The following is a 19,849-nucleotide window of genomic DNA, read 5'->3' as shown; positions in this document are numbered from 1 at the left end:
CATCTTGAGATCTAATTTATCTGTTGGAATATTGCTACGTTCTTCTCTTTTATTAATTTTAAAACTTTCTGAGTCATTATGTTTCATCCTGATTTTTATTTCATTTTTTATGTTGTCACAACTGATAAGTTTGGGCTTATTTAGCCATTATAACATATTTTTTCTCTTCCCCCTGATTTCTCTAGGTTTCCTTTCCTCATATCTTCCCTAAATCTGACCAGCGGAAGCCACGGCCTGGGGTGTTTTCTGGTTCAGTCACAATTTCCAGGGTAGGGCTGTATTGTAAGAAGAATGTGGTCACTCTCCCCAAGCGCACATTATCACACTTCTTTTAAGCAGGAGATCTTAGGACTGTGTGAGTGGCCAGTCACATTTCCATTTTGCCAGAACTACCACTATTCCCACAGCCTCTGGAACAAAACCTCTTGCTCGAGAAGGTGCTTCAGATGAACTCACTATTTGAAAATGCATCTGGTTACGCTGTTTTTTTGTTTTTTGTTTTGTTATAAATAATTAAGTTTTGAGGGATTCTGCAGATACGCCAAAAAACACGTGTCCGGGGTAAAAGCTGTGGAAGGTACTCGGTTCTAAGGAGAGGGAAGGAAAGCCAAGTGGACCCTGTCATCTGAAATTATTTTGTCATCCACTGACTTTTAAAAATAAAACAGCCGGGCGCAGTGGCTCACGCCTGTAATCCCAGCACTTTGGGAGGCCAAGGCGGGCGGATCACGAGGTCAGAAGATCGAGACCAACCTGGCTAACACGGTGAAACCCCGTCTCTACTTAAAAAAATACAAAAAATTAGCCGGGCGTGGTGGCGGGCGCCTGTAGTCCCAGCTACTGGGGAGGCTGAGGCAGGAGAATGGCGTGAACCCGGGAGGCGGAGCTTGCAGTGAGGCGAAATCGCGCCACTGCACTCCAGCCTGGGCAACAGAGCGAGACCCCATCTCAAAAAAAATAAATAAATAAAAATAAATAAATAAAACAAACTGTGGCAGAGTAGGTTCTGAAAGGGTCAGAGGGGACAGTGTGCTCTGAGAAAGTGGGCCCACCAAGGTAAACAGACAGCGCTCCCAGCCTGCGGTGTTGCTTTGCCACCCAGGGCAAGCATTCTTGGCTCATTTCAGCTGCAGCTGCTGAGCTAGTAAAATCTGAGAAAAGAAGGAACACAGTGAATAAGGAAGACAGAAGTGAAAGAAGAGAGTGCAGCCAAGAGAGGCTCCAGATAAGGCCGCGACGCTAGGGAGAAAAGGAATTTATAACACAGAGAATACACGGCGCTGGGGCTTTCTCGCATTTCTGCTATCGCCGTTAAAATTATCCGGGTTCAAATAGAGAAATGCTCTGTCCTAGTCATTATTCATGTTTCTTTCCAAGGCACAAATTCCAGCATAGGCAATTTTGGCAGGAACTGAACTATTTATTTACTGGATTCTTGCTTACGACCAGGCAAGGAGAAAGCCCTCCAGCACGCACAGAACCGGGGCTGGCTTCCTCTCTCCGATGGCTCCGAGGAGGATCTGCCTGACCCAAATGAGTGCCGGCTATAAAATTTCAGCAAGGCCAAGGGCAGAGGCAGCGCCGCTCAGCGAGGGAAGCCATAAACTAGACAGAAAGACCTCCTTGCTCCACACTCTCCTGGATCACATCCTCAGTTGGAGTTTAAATCACTGTGTCCCAGTTTCCACGTCTGTGGGCAGGTGATCCGGCACCCGCAAATTCAGAGCTGCTGGCATGAAAACCCCACAAGGTGATTAGACACACTGGCCGCAGGAGTGTTTGATGCAAACACCACGTTCGCCGCCCAGGAATCGCCCAACCTCATATTCTGTTTTGCTCTGAATGTGCCACAGCGATGATCTTCCAGGTCCGATGGGACCTCTCTCCAGCCCCCCGCCCCTGACCTGAACCCTCCTCCTGGTTTTACTTGAAGTCGCAAACTCAAGACTGCCCCCACTCCCCACCAGGTCCTAGGCTGTGCCCTTTACGATTCAGCCCAAGTCCCTGGGCTGCTAGTGAGGAGGGCACCTTGCTTCCCGGCCCTCAGAGACACCTCTCTCCCAGGCCTCAGGCTTCATGACACCTGGTTCTGACCTTTTCTCAAAAGGACCTGCAGATCTTGGCCTAAAACGGGGAGGAGCCCCTTGGGGAGGTGTAGAGGGAACTTGGGTGGAGAGCAGAGGGAGGAAGGAAGGGTCCCTGGGGAACCAGATCAGCTGATTCTGTGCGGGAAATCCCCAGGGAGCGAGCAGTCACTCAGCTGTCCTAAAAGCCAGCACAGCTCATCTTCCCTCTAGAATTTATAACTCTTCAAAATTCTAGCCTTGGGCCAGAAGTGGTGGGCTCCCACCTGTAATCCCAACACTTTGGGAGGCCAAGGTGGGAGGATGGCTTAAGGTCAGGAGTTGGAGACTAGCCTGGGCAACATAGTGAGACCCCCATCTCTACAATAAATAGATAGATAGATGATAGATAGATAGATAGATAGATAGATAGATAGATAGATAGATGATAGATAGATAGATAGATAGATAGATAGATAGATAGATAGACAGACAGACAGACACAGTCTAGCCTTGTTTAGGCCCTTCTCTCTCAGAACATTTGCTTTGTTGAAGTGTGAGCACTCCCCAGTAAATTATGAAAGTTGGTTGGCTAAGCCAGTTCCTCTAGACAGCTGCTATGGATGGAATGCTTGCGTCCCCTCAAAACTGACGTGTTGAACTCCTTGCCCCCAAGGTGATGGTATTTGGGGGTGGGCTGTGGGGAGGTGATTAGATCATGCAGGTGGACTCCTCATGATTGAGATTAGTGCCCTTATAGAAGGGATCCCAGAAAGCTCTCTCAGTCTCCTTCCACCATGTGAGGACACAGTCAGAAGGCAGCGATCTGCAGCCAGGAAGAGGGCCCCAGCCCTGATCTCAAACTTCCAGCCTGCAGAGCTGTGAGATAGATGTTTATTGTTTAGGCCACTCAGTCAGAGACAGCAGCTCAAGCAGACGAAGGCAGTGACCATGCCACATAGCCTCCCCTGACCCCTGGCCCTACAGGAAGGTCACTCTATGCATGCCTGCACTCTCTGTCCAGTGAGCCCTGAGTCCCTGTCTTCTCTCTGAGGGGCACTTCCAGCCCCAAGCCCATGCAGGACAAAGATGATGGGTATGTGGTGCCCCCAGGGCCTGGCAGCCTCCCCTGTGCACAGCAGCAGGTCTGCCCTGTGTGCCCCGGCCCTGGGGCCCAGTGTTCAGGGCATCTCAGAGGTCCTGCCTTCCGCAGGACTCCTTGCCCTGCACACCAGCAGAGGGCACATGATCTGAAAGGAAAAGATCCATGTGTCCAGTTGTTCCTCAGTAAACATGTATTGAGCACCTGCTGTGAGCCAGGCACAGGCCCAGCCCCCAGGATGATCAGGCATGCAGTGGCCCTGAGCTGGGGAGCCACTGTCTGTGAAGGAGACTAGAACAAACAGCTGAAGCACAGGGCAGCACGGATTCCACAGAGCCTCCCACAGCCTCCTCCCATGTGTGCAGGGAAGGCCTGGAAGGGGGCCAACAGCAGCCAGGCAAGGAGACCCAAGCCTCCCAAATACACCACCAGGCCCCACCCTTCAGGTTCAAGGAGCCCTGGGCTGGTCAACAGCCAAACATCTGCCCTGCTTTGCATGGTGGATTCAGGTCAACAACACACCCCGTTAGTGTGCATGACCAGCCTCAGCCAGGCTTCTTGTACAGCGCCTCGATGTCCAGTCCAAACCAGGCCACCTCAAGCCCCCAGGCCAGAAGCATTGCAGAGAACATCCTTCTCACCTCCTGGGCTGTCCAAGGGGCTGGGTCCTGCCAGGCTCCCTGGTTTTTCATGGCTCCCTGTGGGTAAGCAACACCTTCTTGCAAGGACAGAGAGGGTCCTGTACACACCAAAGCTTCTCAAACTCCCTGTGGGCAAAGACCAGGCTTTGCTTTCTAATCTACCACAGACTGACACTTGTATAAAATTTAAAATATTTTTTAGAATAGTGAAAGGCAAAAAGACATACAAAACATACGCCTAAACAGAGTAAAGAGACAACTTATTGAATGGGAGAAAATATTTGCAAACTATCCAACAAGAGAGACTAATTTCCAGAATATATAAGCAATTCAAACAATTCAATGGCAAAACAAAACCCAATAATCCCATTAAGAGGTGGGCAAAGGATCTGAATAGATGTTTCTCAGAAAAAAGATAAAAACGGCAACCGGTATATGAAAAGATGCCAAATATCGCTAATCATCAGGAAAATACAAATCAAAACCACAAGGAGATATCATCTTACCCCAGTTAGAATGGCTGTTATTAAAAAGACAAAATATTTAAAATGCTGATAAAGATGCAGAGAAAAGGGACTCTGAAACACGGTTGGTGGGAGTGTAAATTAGCACCATCGTGGAAAACAGTGTGGAGGTTTCTCACGAAACTAAAATATCCAGTGACGGACGCAGTGAAGCTCCCTGACTTGCCACAGTGCAATATATTAATGTAGCAAAACTGCACTTGTACCCCACGAAAATATACACTTTTTAAAACGAAAATATTTTTAAGTACTGAAAATAGAACTACTATACCATTCAGTAATTCCACTACTGGGGATTTATCCAAAGGAAAGGCAATCAGTATATCTAAAGGATAGGATACCTGACCCCAATGTTTATTGCAGCACTATTCACAATAGTCAAGATGTGGAATCAACCTACATGTCCACCAGCAAACGAATGGATAAAGAAAATGTGATGTATACACAATGAAATACTATTCAGCCATTAAAAAGAATAAAATCCTGTCATTTGTAGCAACATGGATGGAACTGGGGATCATTATGTTAAGTGAAATAAGCCAGGCACAGAAAGACAAATATCACATGTTCTCATTTATATGTGTGATATGGTTTAGCTGTGTGTCCCCAACCAAATAGCATCTTGAATTGCAATCCCCCAGGTGTTAAGGGAGGAACCTGATGGGAAGTGATTGAATTAGGGGACAGTTTTCCCCATGCCGTTCTTGTGATAGTGAGTGAATTCTCATGAGATCTGATGGTTTTACAAATGGTAGTTTCTCCTGCACTCTCACACACGTTTCTCTCTCCTGCCACCATGTGAAGAAGGTCCTTGCTTCCCCTTCACCTTCCACCATGATTGTAAGTTTCCTGAGGCCCCCCAAGCCATGTGGAACTGTGAGTCAATGAAACCTCTTTCTTTTATAAATTACCCAGTCTCAGCAAGTTCTTCATAGTAGTGTGCGAATGGACTAATACAATGTGGAAGCTAAAAAAAGTGGATCTTAGGGAGGCAGAGAGTAGAATGATATTTACCAGAGGGTGCGGGGAGGAAGATAGGTTGGTTAATGGATACAAACATACTGTGATGGTTAATACTGAGTGTCAACTTGATTGGATTGAAGGATACAAAGTATTGATCCTGGGTGTGTCTCTGAGGGTGTTGCCAAAAGAGATTAACATTTGAGTCAGTGGGCTGAGGAAGGGAGATCCACCCTTAGTCTGCTGGGCACCATCTAATCGCAGCCATCGAATATAAAGCAGGCAGAAAAACGGGAAAAGGAGAGACTAGCTTAGCCTCCCAGCCTACATTTTTCTCCTGTGCTGGATGCTTCCTGTCCTCAAACATCGAGCTCCAAGTTCTTCAGTTTTGAGACTCGGACTGGCTCTCCTATCTCCTTAAGCTTGCAGACAGCCTATTGTGGGAACTTGTGATGGTGTAAGTTAATACTTAATAAACTCATATATATATATCATATATATCATATATATGAGTTTATATATATATATATCCTGTTAGATCTGTTGCTCTAGAGAACCCTAATACACATACAGTTCTCGTGTTCAATAGCACAGTAGGTTGACTACAGTTAACAATAATCTATTGTATATTTCACAATAGCTAGAAGATTTGAAATGTTCCCAACACAAAGAAATGATACACGTTCAAGGTGAGATGAATATCCTAAATACCCCAATTTGATCATTACACATTGTGTGCATGTATCAAAATATCACATGTACACCATAATTATGTACAAATATCATAAAATGTACATATGCAGGTAAATATTTTGCCCTTAGCTTCAACGGATATAAAATTACTCTATCAAGTTGCTACAAAAGTTTCTAAACACTCTCCATTTCAGCACTTATCTCACCACAGAAAGTAACAAAGAGTTCTTGGACTGGCATAGCCCGTGAACTACCTGGAATTGTGCTGCCCCGGACTGAGGGTCAGCAAACTCCTGCCCAAGGGCAGGCCAAATCCATCATCTTGTCATTTAACTATTGTCTGAGGCTGCCTTTGTGCTTTCGTGCTACAAAAGCAGACTTGAAACAACCACTTACTAAATGGCCTTTTATTGAAAAATGTTTGCCAACTCCTGCCCTAGTCTACTTCAAAAGACACTGCCCACCCATCTCAGTACCTCCAGTCTTCCCAAAGCCACAGCTGCTTACCTCCTTCAGTAACCATGAGAGAATTTCTTCAATAACGACAAGAAGATAGTATTTACCAAGTGGATCAGCTTCCTAGGGCTGCTGTAACAAATTACAGCAAAGGGTGGCTTAAAAACAGAAATTTAGTTTCCCACAGTTCTCAAGGCCAGAAGTCCAAAATCAAGGTGTAGGGATGGCTGTACTTCCTCCAAAAGCTCTAAGGGAAACGCCTTCTTTCCCTCTTCCAGTTTCTGGTAGCTCCTGGTATTCCTTGGCTTCTCCCTGCATCACCCCAATCTCTGCCTCCATCTCCACATGGCCCTCTTGTCTATGTCTGTGTCTTCTCTTCTAAGTCCTCCTGCCATTGGACTTAGGGCCTATCTGAATAATCCAGGATGATCTCATCTCGAGATCTTTAAATTGATTACATCTATGAAGACCCTGTCTCCAAATTAGGTCACATTCGCAGGTTCCAAAAGTTGCAACATTGATACTATGGTTTGAACGTTTGCCCTCTCCAAAACTCGTGTTGAAACTTAATCCCCAATGTAATATTGTTAAAATGAGAGGCCTTTAAGAAGTAACACCAATATGGCACATGTATACATATGTAACAAACCTGCACGTTGTGCACATGTACCTTAAAACTTCAAGTATAATAATAATAAAATTTAAAAAAAAGAAGTAATTGGATCATGAGGGCTCTGCTCCAAGTCATTAACGGGTTAATGAATTAATGGGTTATCACTGGAGTGGATCTGTTAAAAAGCCAGTTTGGCTCTCAGTGAGCCTCTCTTGCCCTGTGATGCCTTCACCATGTTATGACACAGCCCAAGGCCCTCACCAGAAGCCAACCAGATGCAGCCACCTGATTTGGACTTCCCAGCCTCCGTAACTGTAAGAAATAAATTTATTTTCTTTATAAACTACCCAGTCTCCATTATTCAGTTACAGCAACAGAAAATGGACTAAGACAGTGGACATATCTTCTGGGTGGGGGCACGGTTCAAGCCACGACACTGAGTGTTTACTCTGTACCAGACGGTGTTCTCATTCTCTAATCTCAACCTCACAGCACCTTTATGTGGAAGACATTGTCCTCATTTTACAAATGAGTAAATCAAGTCCCCAAGAAGAATTCACATATAATTTTCCAAGGATTACACAATGAGACAGAGGTAGGATTCAGGCCCATACCCATAACCACTGTGCAACCCGCAGCCCTAAGGGTCTTGGGAGCATTCACTGGGTGCTTTGCATGTGTCAAGCAGCAGTCTCAGCATTCTGCACACATCATGGCCCCTTAATTCTCATAATAAATATGGGAGATTGTCATTATTATTATTATTATTACTTTATAGAGGAGAAAATAGAGATTTAGTCTTAAAGACTAAGATCACCCAGCTAATCAGTGGCAACATTAGTGCTTGAACCTAGGTCTATTGGAAAACAAAGCCAGACTCATTTCTACGACACTTAGCAAAACTTTGTATAACAGCAGGGCAATTCCCAAACTCAAACTCCATCAGCCTCAGAGAGTAAGCCCATGAAGTTATCATGAGCCACTGAGATTGTCACCTCCTATCCTTGCTGAGTGAGTCCTGACGGGCCTCACAGCCCCAGGCTCCCTTTGTCCTGTGGCTCAGACTTCACCAGGCCTTCCGGTCTTGCGAATCCAGCCAGCAGATGGGGAAGAGGGGAGGAGAGTGACACACTCACTTCTTAACTTGCCTTGGAGGTGACAATGCACTCTTGTTCACATTCCATTGGCCAGAACTAGACACATGCAAGGGAGGCTGGGGCACTCTACATCATGGAAGGAGGACCCAAATTTTAAGCAGACAACTAGTCACCTCCCTATATTAAAAAGCTATTTTATAAAACCTTCGAAATTCTCAGGGTTTTGGCACATAGTAGTAATTCAGTAATTTTTTGAATGAATGATTGAAGTTAACTGGGGAAAAATAAAGCTGGCTCCTCAAGCTGGACAGCAGAGCTACCGGAGTGGTAAGTCTGCAGTGGTCAGGTGTAGTCCAAAGTACTACTGGCTTCTATGACCCTTTCCTACAAATGATTAAAAGGCATCTCTTCTTTAAGACTTCCGTCTATCATAAAATCATCACACGCTACTGATTTTTGTTAGAACAAGGCAATTTACTGCCATCTGCTGGAAATGTAACATACACAAATCCGCAATGTCTGTAATGTGAGTGGTAGCTGCCGGCAATGGGCACCATTGTGCAATGCACAACCTGCACAACTGTACAGAGCAGCTCTGAGTGCTGATGGTAGGACCAGAGGAGCAACAGAGGAAAGTGAGGTCCTCACTGTGTGGATAAGAGTCCTCTGCATGTGGGGAGACCGCAGGATGGACCCAATGGTGCTGATACTGGCTCCTTGTATTTTGCTTGCTGGTGGAGGAAAGATCTGGGGGCCAAGGCAGGGGCACAGGCCTCCTCTGTCATCAGGAGGGACAAACACCTCTTCTGTACAGGACTGGGTCTCAAAGGCCAATTCAATAGAGTTCATAAGGAAGGCAGAAACTTTATGGCTCTCAGTCTTGCTGACAAGCCAAGAATGTAAGTTGCCTGAGAGCAGGGGCCACTTCCACAACATAGGGTGAGTCAGATGCCCCAAGAAGCTCCCAGACTCACACCCCTGGAGTGGGCCTTGTCCTGAGCCAGGAGGGCAGCCTGGCCAGTGGATCACTCCCACCGGGTGGGACACATTGGTTTCAAGGGATTGTGCCATACTGGGCTCCCAGAATGGTGCTGATGTGCTGACTTGGGGAGGATTGCTCACGGCAGACACGGGACAAGCTCAGGGCTCTGAGCCCCTGCAGAGCCCCTTTTGACTCTGGGACAAGAGTCGAGTGTGTGGGTCTGTGCATGGCACTCACCCGTCTGTTCTAATTACAGGGCCACCTCTGGGCCCCAGTGCCTGTGGAGCTCGGGTGGTGGAAAGCATCCTTGACCCTGGCAAGCAAGGAGGTTACCCCAACTCCTTTGCAGGCTCTGTGTTGCACCCCGCTTCCAAGACTTTCCAGACCAGCAGCCATGGCGCTTTGGGACTGATCTCCTCTCCCATTTCCAATTGATGCGGTGATATCACACTCATCACACCTAGAACAATTCTTTTTTTACATTTTTTACCCCTTTTACATAAGCTTTATTTTTTATATCAGCTTTAGGTTTACAACAAAATTGAGCAGATACTAGAGAGAGTTCCCCTATTCCCCTACCCCACACAGGTACAGCCTCTCCCACTATCAACCTCCCTGATTTTAAGTTGTTTATTTTGGGGGTTTTGTTTTTTTGAGACAGGATCTCGCTCTGTTGCCTAGGCTAGAGGGCAGTGGCATGATCACAGCTCACTGCAGCCTCAACTTCCTGGGCTCAAGCAATCCCGTCACCTCGGCCTCTTGAGTAGCTGGGACCACGGGACCCGATAGCAACACTACACCTGGCTAAATTTTTTTTAAGAGATGGGGTCTCCCTATTTTTCTGTTCTTGAACTCCTGGGCTCAAGCGATCCCCCTGCCTCAGCCTCCCAAAGTTCTGGGATTGCAGGTGTGAGCCACCATGCCCAGCTAAGTTTTTAATTTTTTTGTTATATTTTTATAAAAGGGTGCAGAAAATTATAACAACTAAACACTTATATTTAGTCCCATATACACATGTACAATGGCTGGAACAGACAGAATGCTATTTTTACAAACTATCAGGTTCTTGGACAATCCAGGATTTCTCAAGGTTCCCAGATCTCTGAGAATACCTGGTGGATTATCTCTGGGATAACACATGGAAGCTGTCTGCAAACCTTCAGATGGACCTTTTTTTTTTTTTTAACTTTTATCATAAGTTCAGGGGGTATTAGTGCAGATTTGTTATGTAGGTAAACTTGTGTCATAGGGGTTTGTTGTACAGATTATTTCATCACCCAGGTATTAAGCCTTCTACCCATTAGTTACTTTTCCTGATCCTCTCTCTCCTCTCGCCCTCCACCCTCCAAAAGCCCCCAGATGAACATTTTTATAGAAGTAACGGGAAATACAGTGGGAATCCTTGAGTTGTATTTTCTAGGGTCAGTCTTAAGCTCCACAGGATGAGGGGAGGATATTTCCTGCACCCACAGCCCACTCCCACCACACCCTGGGCCCCTCATGATTAACATTCAGCAAGATCACATCCTAGGAATGCAGCAATCAGTGTCTAAAAGAAAACGTGGATGGGAGATGTGCTGCTCCACCTTTATGCTATAAAATCTGTACATTTAACATGGTCAGAAATGAATTCTCACTCACAATTTACTGCTTTCTCTGGGGAAGACTTGCATTTGTGGTCATCATTGACAGAACGCAGTCATCATCTCGAAGAGTGTCTGGAAGCCAGGGTCCCCGACCAGCACAAGGGATGGGACAGTGTCATGAGTAACGGTGTCACCAGCCTTAAGTAAATGGACTGGGGACATTCAGAGGCAAGATGAGCTGTGCCATTTCAATGCAAACAGCTTGCAAAGAGCCAAAGAGGTTATGAGTGACAACCTCAACGTAACAACCAGGTGAGATGTGGAATTGTTTTGGAATGTTGTCTTTGGCAATAAATACTAGGAAGCTATGGTTTCTAGATCTGAACAGAAAGAGATGGCACCTGGGGAGGAGAAACAACTTTCACATGCCTCAATTGGAAAACATGTAAATACATAAGTATCTCTATGCTACTTATTATTCTAAATCCTTATTGATAAATCACTATGCCTCACATGGGCCCATACATCTTGTCACACATTTATTAATCAAATAATTACTATAGACAGAGACCTCACATAAGAATATTTTCCTGGGATCCCACACAACCTAGGGAAAGCCCAGGTGAGTACCCCAATAAATACTGCTTGAAGGAGATTAGGAAAAGAAATGAATGGGCTCAAATAGGAAAGTTGGAAGAATTCAAGTATATACATCAGGAGGAAAGGGGGGGAGGGAAATGAGTTAATAAAAAAATAAGAATTGATCATATGTTTCACATTTAAAAATAGTTATAATTGACCTGGCATCTCATATTTTGGATAGAAGAGAAGAAATTCAGCTCCACAACTTGTCAGAAAAATATAGCATTGAGATTCAGAAAATATGCACACAGCCGGGGCATTTCCCTTTCCAATAATGTGTTACTAGTTAGAGTCGACATAACCAATAGAAACATTAATATAGGTTTAAACAAGTGTATCTCCTAGGCAGATCCTTAAATTCCTTTAATTTTACATTAGGATATAAAATCGCTCATTCTAATGGGTTAGTAAATGCATAGTCCTTCAGAAGCCTCACTGAGGAAAACACAGCACAGGCAGAGGGAAATAGACTGTTATTTCTGCTCTGGCTGTATTTCCATTTCCTAATAACAGTAATGAACTTGAAGCATCGTATTTGCACACAGATAGGTCTAGATTCCAGTTTGGCTGCAGCTATACAGTTAAGCGTGTCACTGATGTGCACTTCCCAGCCTCAAAACACAATTTAAAGATCACTTTATGGAGAGTCGAATTACAGCAATGTGCTTAAGCATTAGGGCTGTGGTATTTCTAAAAACTGTTGGCAACAGGGCCAAGTTCTATGGCTCATAAAAGTCGATCACAAAGTTCTGAGCTACTGCAGCACATTGATTGTGGTTATCCTTTAAGTTTCTTAATGTTCCCACCCATGGTATACTGGCACCCATTCCATTTCTCAAGCTTTGACACTGTTCTTTCCTTCCTTCCCCTTCTCCTTGCTCACACGTTTACAAACGACTGCTCTGGGCCATGCCCAGATAGAGTCGTGCACAGGTCCTACCCTCCAGCAGCTCAGAATGCGCTTAGGCCGACGCGAAAACAAGTAAGTACAATGTGAATATTGATGCGTACCAGTCACCATGAAAACACAGAACGGGGAACACCTGCTGCCGCCCACCTGAACTGAGCCTTCGTGAACCTGAGTTCAACAAGCAAACCATGGGATGGGGGACAAGAAATGGCATTTCCAGCAGATATAAACGAACACAGGTACATTTAAAAACAAAGCAAATGCACCAATGCACAATGTCCTCAGGAAATAGGGGCGTGATAAGCGGGTGGTGTGGCCAGATGGTAAAACAGGGGCGCGGCTGGAAAGTTAAGGCCGGATGCTGAGTGTCCTTTACTACTAAGCTTAAGAGTTCATACTACAGGCACCTGGGGGCCACCAAGAGGTTTTACTGGTCTGGCTGGTTGTTATTGCTGTTGTTGTTGTTGCTTCGAGTAAGCGGAAGAGATGATAGCAGTGTGGAGGACGACTGTGACGGGGTAGAAAGGTGGGGAGTGGAGGCCGGGAGAGCAGCCGAAAGTCTCTCCCTGCACTTAGGCACAAAACCCCGGTTCTGAATGAAGCAACTGCAGGAGAAGAGGTAAGCAGCTGGCTTCAAGTGATCTGTAAGCAGGGGCTTTACCCCGGGCTTGGTGTCCGGATGGATATAAACAGCAAGAAGAAGGTGAAATAATGGCACAAAGTTTCCACCCCAAGGAAACAGACAGAAGCTGATGCCAGTTTTTAAAAACTCAGGAATATAAAAGGAAAAACTGTTTAGGAGATCAGAATTAATTTGACTTTGGACGTTACGTTTGCATATCCATAGGGAGAAGCCCACAGGCCACACCGAGGCAGAAGAGACTGTGGGTGTAGAATTTGTGAGGGTCCCAGGGAAAGAGGAGAGGAGGGCTTAACACTCGGGTAGTGGTCGTGTCCAAGGAAGCCGCAGCTGAGACCCTGGAAGGGGAAGCCTGAGTTCAAGTCAGCATGGAGCGCCAACAGGCTAAGCCAAAAAACATCTCGTGCTGTTGGCAAAGGGCTGGCCCAGAAGAAAGCGTCACAGGTTATGTATGGGCCTCAGCGGAACTGGGCCTTCCCAGAAAAGGGAGAAGAACGAGGCCACAGGTGAAGAGAGGAGGTGCTGGCACCTGTCAGAGTGGAGGCGGAGGACCTGAGATTTGCCTTATCAGATGGGGTGGGATGGGATGAGCTCAACTGAAGATGCACCAACAAGATAGGCACCGAGGCCGGGCACAGTGGCTCACACCTTAATCCCAACACTTTGGGAGGCCAAGGTGGGAGGATCACCTGAGCCCAGGAGTTTGAGGCCAGCCTGGACAACATGGCAAAACCTTGTCTCTACTGAACATTTTTTTTTTAATGGTCGGGGGTGGTGGTGTGCACTTCTAGTCCTAGCTACTCTAGAGGCTGAGATGGGAGGATCACTTGAGCCCAGGAGGTCGAGGCTGGAGTGGGCTGTGATTGCACCCTGAATTCCAGCCTGGGAAACAGAGTAAGACCCTGTCTCAAAAAAAAAAAATAAAAATAATTAAAATAAAATATTTAAGAAGATGGGCACCTAAAGGGCAAATGGAAATGAGTCTGGAATTCAGGAGAAAAGTCAGAGGAACAGGGACAACTACACTGGTTCCCAGAGTAGTTTAAAGAAAAGGTGTTCTGGATGTATAATCAGGAAGAAAAGTTGCATTTTTCAGCAAAATATTGACATCAAGTATTTAATTCTTTCTTCATATATAATAAAGATACTAAGGAAATCTCTTTATGAATCTATATGATTTCAGTTTTAATTTTAAATAATATTTAGTAATAAAGTACTCAGATGATTATAAAATAATAATCATTTTTCAAAAAAATAAACCATGTTCCAATTAATTTTATGTAGATGTGGTTTATACTGAATGGGCTGTCTTGGAATCACCAGGGAAGACCAGCATGGACACCAGGAAAGCTACCATAGGTGGCATTTACCTTGGTGAATTCTCCATGGTCTGATGCTGGCCTCTGACTGGGCACCCCAGAAGCTTGATCTGTAGAGTATGACTCATGCTAACAAAGCAATGATGTCTAAAACTAAACCTGGACTTGCCAATTCACAACAGAAATACAATCGTCAAATGGCCTAAACACCCTGTTTAGTGGAGCCACTGCATTCTTCCTCTGTGGGGAAATTGGGGAGGAAAACCATGAAAAGGTTACCTGGGGAGCAAGGAGCCGGTTCCCACGAGCAACCTGGTCTCTACATGTGGTGGAAACAGGCTGGTAGAAATAGGGGGTTTTGGTGGGGTTGTTTGTTTGTTTGTTTTTTAGTCAGGGTCTCACTGTCACCTACTCTGTAATGCAAAAGTGTGATCATAGCTCACTGCAACCTTGACCTCCTGAGCTTAAGTGTTCCTCCTGCCTCAGCCTCCTGAGTAGGAACTATAGACATGCACTACCACACCTGGCTAATTTTTTTTTTTTTTTTTTTTGCAGAGATAGGGTTTTGCCACGTTGCCCAGGCTGGTCTTGAACCCCCGGCTTCAAGCCATCCTCCCAATTCAGCCTCCCAAAGTGCTGTGATTACAGGCATGAGCCACTGCACCTGGCAGGCTGAGGATCTAATGCACCCAGAACCCCCAGGTCACCCACAACCTACCCTTTGCCCTGGACATATTTGTCTTCCTATCTCCTTTCTCTTTGTTCCACCCCTGACTAGATCTCTGTTTTCTTTCCACTGAATCACTCCCTAAATCCTGTACTAGCACATTCATCTTCAAGAGTCTTCAGTGCTCTGTAAAGCCAGCAGAATAAAGCTCAGATGCTTCCACGTGGCTGAGACCGGGCCACTTCCCAGACTCACCACCTCCCACATCAGTGCACATGCCCCATTTACCACAGGTGGTTGGTGCTTCTCCCACTCTGTAAGCTTTGAGTTCTCATTTCTGTGAACCTGTGTTGATGGTTCACATTAACTACGTACCTTCACTGTGCAGGTACCATGCTAGAGTATGCATATCTATTTGTGCATCCAATCCCCAACCCTGGGAAGTCCGTACCATCATCATACCCATTTGACAGATGAAAACACAGAGGCTTGGGGAATAAAGACACTTGCCATATAGCAATCGAGGAGAGGTGCAAGCCTGGAGTTTGCATGCTGGAAGATTCCACCACACATAACTGCTTCCCAAGGCACTCACACATGGTCTGCACCTCACAGTGTTTGTTTATCAATACACGAAGAGTTTATATTTGTACTGTGGAAAAACGTGGATCAGAATAAAGAAAGCAACATCTTAAAATAAAATACCTTATTATTTTAAAGAACAAACATTTTTGGCCAGGCGCAGTGGCTCACACCTGTAATCCCAGCACTTTGGGAAGCCGAGGTGGGCGGATCATGAGGTCAAGAGTTCGAGACCACCCTGGCCAACGTGGTGAAACCCTGTTTCTACTAAAAATACAAAAAAAAAAAATAGCTGGGTGTGGTGACGCACGCCTGCAATCCCAGCTACTGGGGAGGCTGAGGCAGGAGAATGGCTTGAACCCGGGAGGCGGAGATTGCAGTGAGCCGAGATCACACCACTGCACTCCAGCTTAGCGACAGAGCGAGACACCGTCTCAAAAAAAAAAAAAAAAAAACATTTTTGAACAAGTAGTAAGTGAGATCAAGACTCTTACCTAACTTTAAAACCTAGTTGAGTTTGTCTTCTTCAGCATAAATGCCGGCTCTACCACAAAATTGCTGGGTGACCTTGGGCAAATTGATTACCCTCTCTGACTCATGTTTTTCATCTACCAAATGGGAGTAATCATCATGGCCCATCCATTCTTCACTGGTGAAGTACCCAGATAACCTGGGTACCACTGGCTCAAGCACTTAATAAATACCAGCTATTATTCTACACTATGTCCTAAAGACATTGTTTATTTTGTCTGAATTTTAAAGTGGGAAATCAGGCTGTCTTTGCTCAAGCCTATTTTTAAAACTCTTGGGGAAATTGTAAAATATAAAGTTATTAAATTAAATTAAAATCATGAGCTTGCTTTGGTCGGGTGGCCAATCTTTTTGTTTTCTTCTTTGTGTCTCTGTAGGAAGAAGGGCGCCACTGTATGCCTGGGCTGCCATCAGCAGCATTGACTCATTGCTAAAAGAGGGGAAAGCTCAGGACTCTAAATCCTGAATCCTTCAGACAGTCCTGCCATTTCCCAAACATTGCACCAACATCATGAAATACTTTAAAATCAATAAAAATGCATGTGGCAGAAGGCAATTATTCACACATTATCTGAAAACAATAAAGGAAGATATACCTTCCATTCAATTTTCAGGATTATATATATTACAGGTGAGTATTTTTAGCAGACTTTTCCCCCTTTCTCTCTTTTTGCTCCAATTGTTAGTTTCATAGGGTCAGAGAGAGTTCAGTTGTATAGAGAAAGTACTAACTGCTGAATGGCTCTGTCAGGCTCCTGTATTTAAGGAGACGGAATTGCATATTACAAGAAAATGATTGTTCAGCTACCTTTTCGTTAACAATTTATCTACAAGGAGACAGGCTTAACTGCTTCTATTGAAGTTGGGAAGCAACAAATTGAATGTGTTGCATAAGGATTATGTCATACTTCAAACATATGGTGAGCTACAAACACCAAGATATCGTATTTGGAAATAGTGGTGGGTTCACTATTGTTTGGTGGCTGTTTCATTGAATAGTCATAAATAATACTTTTTAAAAAAAAAACTTGTCATTATCTGCATAATCTCAAGTGAAATACTGTAATAATTTTCTTTTATATGTGTTTTTGATCCTTGACACATTAAAGAAAAATGTCTTTTCTTTAGGGGAAACTATACCGAAGGTTATTAAGGAAACATCAGCTATAAAATGCGTCCTAGGTCAGCTTCTTGTAATGGGTAATGGGGTTCCACTTTGGAGCACAGAGAAGACATCCAAAGGTGTGGAGGGGAAAAATTCTAGCTGAGCCCAGGGTTGATGCAGAAGAGCTTTCCCTGAATGTACCCCGAGATTGAGGTCCTGGGGTCAATAGGCCAACCAGGCTTCCTTCTGCCTCTGTCTACTCAACAGAAAATCTAGTCCCTCCACCTCCCGCCCACAATGTTCCAAACTGAATGCTCGACATTTTAACACATCAAGTGACAACACTAACTTTAGACACTTTTAGAAAGCACCATGTCAGTGTTGGGTTTTCATCATGTATATGGCCAGTAAGTCCACAACAGGTCAAAGCCCTGGAACCCCAGCCATGGTTTCAAGGAGTCCAGGTTTACTATGTCGTGTCTGTGACACATGTGTCCACCAGGAAACCCACTCTTGCTCAGTAATGGAATATTATTCATGAATGCTCACTGTATATAAAGTGCATAGGCTTAATGCCAAAACAATATTCTGTTTTCCTACTTAATAGAAAGAGATCACGAATTACTAGTGCAGAAGGAAAAATACTTAATTCCACACAGAACAAAGGATACCTATGGAGGCCATGCTGGGCAAGGCTGGCTCCAAGTGTCAGCTACAGACATAAATGCATTGATAGAGAGGAAGAAGGGGAAGGTTGTTTTCTAACAAGTTTTTAAAGGTTGACCTGACTGTTGTTAAGATTACGAAGAAAGACACTGGAACAGTCATTCTCAACTCTTTAAACTCAATGCCCTCTTTTTATAACATGATTTTGTACATACCCCTTTACTGTCTTGAAATGTAATTCATATAAAAGATAATCTAAGACAACACTCATTAGGATGACTACTATTAAAGATACAGGAAATAACAAGTGTTGGTGAGGATGTTGAGAAATTGGAACCCTTGTACACTGTTGGTGAGAATGTAAAATGGTGCAAACCTCCCTGGAAAACAGTAAGGTAGTCCTTAAAAAATTAAAAACAGAATTCCCATGTGACACAGCGTCCCACTTCTGGGTGTATATCCAAAAGAATTCTAAGCAGGGTCTTGAAGAGATGTTTGCACAGCCACGTCAATAGCAGCACTATTCACAATAGCCAAGAGGTAGAAGCAACCCAAATGTCCACTGATTAATGAATGGATAAAGAGAATGTGGTATATACATAGAATGCAATATTATTTAGTCTTTAAAAAATTCTGTTACATGCTACAATATGAATAAACCTTAAGGATAGTGTCCTAAGTGAAATAAGTCAGTCACACACAAAAAAACTGATTCTATATCATTCCTCTTATAGGCAGTATCTCAAGGAGTCAAATTCATAGAAACAGAAAGTAGACTGGTGGTGGCCAAAGGTTGGATGGGAAGGGTAACAGGGAGTTGTTTAATGAGTATAAAGTTTCAGATATGCAAGATGAAAAGACCTGGAGGTCTCTTTCACAATAATGTGAATATGATTGACACTACTGAACTGTATGCTTAAAAATGGTTAAGAAGTTTTAAATATAGATAGCTACAGATAGATATAGATATTAACCTGTTTTGTGTTACTATAACAAAATACCACAGGTAATTAGTAAAGAAAAGAAATTTATTTCTCACAGTTCTGGTGACTAGGAAGTCCAACATCAAGGTGCCAACATCTGGTGAGGGCATCATCCCGTGGCAGAAGGTGGAAGTGCAAGACAGCATGTGACAGCAGGAGAGGGAGAGGGTGTCAAACTTACTTTTTTAATAAAGCCACTCTGTCAACAGCCACCCACTCCCAGAATAATGACATGAATCCATTCATGAGGGCAGAGCCCTCATGACCTAATCACCTCCTATTATGCTCCAACTTCTAAACACATTTGCATTGGGGATTTCCAACACATCAGTTTTGGGGGACACATTAAAACCATAGCATTCTGCCCCTGGCTTCCAAAATTCATGTCCTTTTCATAATGCAAAATACATGTATTTCATTCCAATAGCCCCAAAAGTCTTAACTCATTCCAGCACCAACTCAAAAGTCCAAAGTTCAGTCTTATCTGAATCAGATATGGGTAAGACTCAAGGCACAATTCATCCCCAGGAAAATTCCTCTGCAATCTGCGAGCCTGTGAAATTAATAAACTGTGTGCTTCCAAAATACAGTGGTGAGACAGGAATAGGACAGACATTCCCATTCCAAAAGGGAGAAATAGGCAAGAAGAAAGACGTGATTGGTCCCAGGTAAATCCAAGACTCAACAGGGAAAACATCAAGTCTTAAAGCTAATAATAATCCTCCCTGACTCCATGTCCCACATTCTGGGCACACTGGGACAGGGGCTGGACCTGTAAGGCCACAGGCAGCCCTGCCCCTATGATTTTGCTGGGCTCAGCCCACCCGGCCACTTTCATGGGTTGGAGTCTCATGCTTCCAGCTTTCCCAAACTGGAGTCGCATGTGGGTGGCCCCACAGTTCTGTGATCTCTGAGATGGCCTTACTCCCATAGGTCAACTTCGCAATGTGGCAGCTTGGACCCCACATTTCGGCTCAGCATTGCCCTAGTAGGGGCTGTCTGTGTTGTCTCCACCCCTGGGAAAAGTTTCAGCCTGGGCCCTTGAGCTGTCAAATACATCCTTTGAAATGTACAGACCCCACAGTTT

The sequence above is a fragment of the Gorilla gorilla genome, chromosome 19 (genome assembly GCF_029281585.2).
Source record: "Gorilla gorilla gorilla isolate KB3781 chromosome 19, NHGRI_mGorGor1-v2.1_pri, whole genome shotgun sequence".
Classification (NCBI taxonomy): domain Eukaryota; kingdom Metazoa; phylum Chordata; class Mammalia; order Primates; family Hominidae; genus Gorilla; species Gorilla gorilla.
This window is presented reverse-complemented; position numbering follows the sequence as displayed.